We start from the raw sequence: 6,000 nt of genomic DNA, 5'->3' as shown, positions 1-6,000 counted from the left end.
AAAGGGACTGAAAAACTATGGACGGAGGTTTATAACATTGTACAGAAGGCTGTGATCAAAACCATCCTGAAGAGAAAGAAATGCAAAAAGGCAAAAATTTGGTTGTCTGAGAAGGCCTTACAAATAGCTGAGAAAAGAAGAGAAGCAAAACGCAAAGGAGAAGAGGAAAGATTTATCCATCTGAATGCAGAGTTCCAAAGAACAGCAAGGAGAGAGAAGAAAGCCCTCCTCAGTGATCAATACAAATAAACAGAGGAAAACAATAGAATGGGAAAGACTAGCGATCTCTTCAAGAAAATTAGAGATACCAAGGGAACATTTCATGCAAAGATGGGTACAATTGGATACAATAAAAGACAAAAACAGGTGGACCTAACAGAAGTAGAAGATATTAAGAAGAGGTGGCAAGAATACACAGAAGAACTGTACAAAAAAGATCTTAGTGACCCAGATAACCATGATGGTGTGATCACTCACCTAAAGCCAGATACCCTGGAGTGTGAGGTCAAGTGGGCCTTAGGAAGCATCACTACAAACAAAGCTAGTGGAGGTGATGGAATTCCAGTTGAGCTATTTCTAGTTGTAAAAGATGATGCTGTGCAAGTGCTGCACTCAATATGCCAACAAATTTGGAAAACTCAGCAGCAGCTGCAGGATTGGAAAAGGTCAGTTTTCATTCCCATCCCAAAGAAAAGCAATGCCAAAGAATGTTCACACTACTGCACAATTACCCTCATCTCACATGCTATCAAAGGAAGGTTCAAAGTTCTCCAAGCTAGGCTTCAACAGTATGTGAACTGAGGATTTCCAGATGTTCAAGCTGGATTTAGAAAAGGCAGAGGAACCAGAAATCAAATCGCCAACATCCGTTGGATCATAGAAAACAAGAGAATTCCAGAAAAATATCTACTGCTTTATTGAGTACTCCAAAACCTTTTACTTTGTGGATCACAACAAACTGTGGAAAATTCTTAAACAGATGGGAATACCAGACTACCTGACCTGCCTCCTGAGAAATTTGTATGCAGGTCAAGAAGCAACAGTTAGAACTGGGCATATAACAACAAACTGGCTCCAAATTGGGAAAGGAGTACGTCAAGGCTGTATATTGTCACCCTGCTTCTTTTACTTTATGCAGAGTACATCATGCAAAATGCCGAGCTGGATGAAGCACAAGCTGGGATCAAGATTGCTGGGAGAAATATCAGTAACCTCAGATATGCAGATGACACCACCCTTATGAAAGAAAGTGAAGAGGAAATGAAGAGCCTCTTGATGAAAGTAAAAGAAGAGTGAAAAAGCTGGCTTAAAACTGAACATTCAGAAAATGAAGATCATGGTATCCGGTCCCATCACTTCATGGCAAATAGATGGGGAAACAATGAAAACAATGACAGACTTATTTTCTTGGGCTCCAAAATCACTGCAGATGGTGACTGAAGCCATGAAATTAAAAAGATGCTCCTTGGAAGGAAAGCTATGATCAACCTAGACAGCATATTAAAAAGCAGAGATGTTACTTTCCAACAAAGTTTCGTTTAGTCAAAGATAGTTTTTTCTGTGTTGTGTATGGATGTGAGAGTTGGACTATAAAGAAAGCTGAGCACCAAAGAATTGATGCTTTTGAACTGTAGTGTTGGAGAAGACTCTTGAGAGTCCCTTGAACTGCAAGGAGATCAGTCAATCCTAAAGGAAATCAGTCCTGAATATTCATTGGAAGGACTGATGCTGAAGCTGGAGCTCCAATACTTAGGCCGCCTGATGTGAAAAGACCCTGATGCTGGGAAAGATTGAGGGCAGGAGAAGGGGACGACAGAGGATGAGATGGTTGGATGGCATCACCGACTCAATGGACATGAGTTTGGGCAAGCTCCGGGAGTTGGTAACGGACAGAGAACCCTGGCAGGCTGCAGTCCATGGGGTCTCAAAGAGTCGGACACGACTGAGCAACTGAACTGAATGTTTTGTTTTTTTCAGTGTAGAGGTATTACATATTTTCATTAGCTTTATTGCTAGGCATTTGATGCTTGTTGATTCTATTTTATTTTCTGATTCTTGTATCCGTCTTATTTCCTAGTCATTACTTTTTATAAACGTGCCTTTGTGACAGATAGTGTCTTCCAAGGATGGTCCCACCCCACATGTTCTGTGCAGTATGGGATCAACATACTGCATCGGGAAGTGAGGTCTCTGTTCCCTCCCCTTGGGCCTGTAAACCTTTGTAACTTCTGGTGGTAAGCTCGGGGGCTTGGGAGTTGATCAAGGAGACAGGATCGTGGGAGGCAGTAACACAAACTTTATTTGGGCAGCGCTTGGACGGGGTTGCATGAGAGAGGAAGCCCTTCCACATGTGAAAACTGACAGAACTAAGAAACAGTTCCAGAGATGGTGGCCTGTGACCACCACCTATAAGGCAGTAGGACAGGGGACTCCCAGGGGGATCCTGGAAATCAGAGAAGGGCTCACATGTCTAGGTGATGTCCCTCAGCAGCAACTGCTCTGTGACAACAGTGGCTTGGGGTCTTACAGGATTATCTTAGCTATGGTCAGCAGATGTTCAATACAATTTCCTGGGATATGTAAAGTAGTTAGGCTCTGATCGGCTAAAACTATGGTTTGGGACTATATTTAAAGCAGTTGATGTGTGAGAGTTTGACTGTCACAGGTGGGCTTTTAGCTAATCATCCTAACTTCTGTGAAGAAATAAGCAACACAGGAGCCATTATAGGTGATTACGGAAGAGCTGTCTCTGGCTCATTTATAGAATACTTCTGCAATTGATAGAATACAGCAGAAGTTCCAGTTAAATTATTTAAAATTAATGATCAGTGTTTGTTTTTTTCCCAGTGTTTTTCTCTAGTGAATCTGTAATTCTGTTTACTGCAGAACCAAACAGAAAACTATGTCCCTTTCTTACTGTCTTTCCCCTCTAGTTTCTGATTGCCTTCCTTCAAAAAAAAAACAATTTGCCCCATCTGGTGTAATTGTCATATAACAATCTTCAATTATTCCCAGCTGTGCCACCATGTCAATGTTCTATTACTTGCCAGAGATAGTTTCCCTGGGGTCCTCTGTCCCTCTTCACTGTGGTTCTGTAGGCCCACCGAGCTATCAGCCTGACACTGAGCTCTCTTGCATTGCATCCCACATCTTCCTCTGTTTGGGATTTACTCACTTGTTCAGTGGAACGTGTCCTACAGCAGCATCCTGGGAAAGAAAGCATGGAAGGAAAATTCTGTGAAGTCCCTTATGTGTGAAAATATCCTTGTTCTGTTACACTTGGTGGGAAGTTCAGCTATAATAACTGAACTTAAGCTTAAGATCATTTTCCCCTAAATATTTTTTATAGCCACTGTCCTTCCATTTATAGTCACTGAATATAGTCTCAAGAATATCCTCTGCCATATCTGGCAAGTCGGAGTGTCTGAGCCTCTTGAGAACTCTGTGAAGGCAAATTAATTTTCCTCTCCTCTTTTCCTCCTCTGCACACAATAGGGTATGACTCCCCTTTCTGTGTATAAGCTTTTTCTATGTCTCAGTGCATTATTAACTGAGTCCATTAATTTCCTCTCTCTTTTTTTCTTTGTCTCTATAGATTATAACCTTTTAAGATTACTTAGTATCATGGTAGTGGGGTCTTAGGAAGGAGAAGAGAAGCATGTTTCATCTTTGGAAGTCCATAAAGATTTTTAAAAGTCATTATATTCATTTTTTTTTCACAAAAGTTTGCTTATTTTAGCAATAAAGAGGATACTACATTTAAGAAAACTCAAAATGAAAAATCAGGCCATGATTCTGAGGTGTTCTTTAGAGTATCATATTTCCAGTGATTATGTAGAGCAGACCCATGATGTATAATCTTTTTAGAATGTTCCGCTGACTCAAATAAAGCTCTTTTTGCTAGTTCTTAGAATGAAAGAGCAAGCTCTGTGACCTGGTCGTTCTGGTTCTCTGAAAATGCTTCTTAAAGTATTAATGATCATCCTAAATTAAAAAAAATAGAGCTCAGTTCAGTTCAGTTCAGTCGCTCAGTCGTGTCCGACTCTTTGTGACTTCATGAATCGCAGCACACCAGGCCTCCCTGTCCATCACCAACTCCCAGAGTTCACTCAGACTCGCGTCCATCGAGTCAGTGATGCCATCCAGCCATCTCATCCTCTGTTGTCCCCTTCTCCTCCTGTCCCCAATCCCTCCCAGCATCAAAGTCTAATCCAATGAGTCAACTCTTCGCATGAGGTGGCCAAAGTACTGGAGTTTCAGCTTTAGCATCATTCCTTCCAAAGAAATGCCAGGGTTGATCTCCTTCAGAATGGACTGGTTGGATCTCCTTGCAGTCCAAGGGACTTTCAAGAGTCTTCTCCAACACCACAGTTCAAAAGCATCAATTCTTTGGCTCTCAGCCTTCTTCACAGTCCAACTCTCACATCCATACATGACTACTGGAAAAACCGTAGCCTTGACTAGACGGACCTTAGTCGGCAAAGTAATATCTCTGCTTTTGAATATACTATCTAGGTTGCTCATAACTTTTCTTCCAATGAGTGAGCGTCTTTTAATTTCATGGGTGCAGTCACCATCTGCAGTGATTTTGGAGCCCCCCAAAATAAAGTCTGACACTGTTTGCACTGTTTCCCCATCTATTTCCCATGAAGTGATGGGACCAGATGCCATGATCTTTGTTTTCTGAATGTTGAGCTTTAAGCCAACATTTTCACTCTCCTCTTTTACTTTCATCAAGAGGCTTTTTAGTTCCTCTTCACTTTCTGCCATAAGGGTGGTGTCATCTGCATATCTGAGGTTATTGATATTTCTCCCGGCAATCTTGATTGCAGCTTGTGTTTCTTCCAGTCCAGCGTTTCTCATGATGTACTTTGCATATAAGTTAAATAAGCAGGGTGACAATATACAGCCTTGACGTACTCCTTTTCCTATTTGGAACCAGTCTGTTGTTCCATATCCAGTTCTAACTGTTGCTTCCTGGCCTGCATACAGATTTCTCAAGAGGCAGGTCAGGTGGTCTGGTATTCCCCATCTCTTTCAGAATTTTCCACAGTTTATTGTGATCCACACAGTCAAAGGCTTTGGCATAGTCAATAAAGCAGAAATAGATGTTTTCCTGGAACTCTCTTGCTTTTTCCATGATCCAGTGGGGATGTTGGCAATTTGATCTCTGGTTTCTCTGCCTTTTCTAAAACCAGCTTGAACATCAGGAAGTTCACAGTTCACATATTGCTGAAGTCTGGCTTGGAGAATTTTGAGCATTACTTTACTAGCGTGTGAGATGAGTGCAATTGTGCGGTAGTTTGAGCATTCTTTGGCATTGCCTTTCTTTGGGATTGGAATGAAAACGGACCTTTTCCAGTCCTGTGGCCACTGCTGAGTTTTCCAAATTTGTTGGCATATTGTGTGCAGCACTTTCACAGCGTCATCTTTCAGGATTTGAAATAGCTCTACTGGAATTCCATCCCCTCCACTAGCTTTGTTCCTAGTGATGCTTTCTAAGGCCCACTTGACTTCACATAGAGCTAGTACTTTCTAAAAATTTTTTTAAAGAAAGATACATTTGTAGTTTTTAGTTGATAAAGGTCTCTTTGTTGTTTTCAACCTGGATAGTAGTCTTCTAATTGGAGACTGTGTGGGGAAATGCGGAAGCTCTGTTGCAGCTAAGTGACTAAGAATTGACCACACCCGTAATGATGCTCTTCTAAAGGGGAGGAAACTCCTAATCAGTGCTACTTCTGCACCTGCTCGGTTGAAGACATCGCTTCTGTGTACTGCATGACAATTATTTACCATCATATCTGTCTCCCATGTCAGACATGAAGTCCTAGAGGACAGAGGCTGTGTATTCTTTTTTAATTTTTATTGGAGTATAGTTGCTTTACAATATTGTGTTAGTTTTTGCTATACAGCAAAGTGAATCAGTTACACATATACATATATCCCCTAGAAAGATAAATTTTAAACATAAATTAATTGGCCCAACTCTCAAGTTAGCCA

Source organism: Budorcas taxicolor, chromosome 3 (genome assembly GCF_023091745.1).
Source record: "Budorcas taxicolor isolate Tak-1 chromosome 3, Takin1.1, whole genome shotgun sequence".
NCBI classification, from domain to species: domain Eukaryota; kingdom Metazoa; phylum Chordata; class Mammalia; order Artiodactyla; family Bovidae; genus Budorcas; species Budorcas taxicolor.
The sequence above is the reverse complement of the archived record's forward strand: the minus strand, read 5'-3'. Positions refer to the sequence as shown.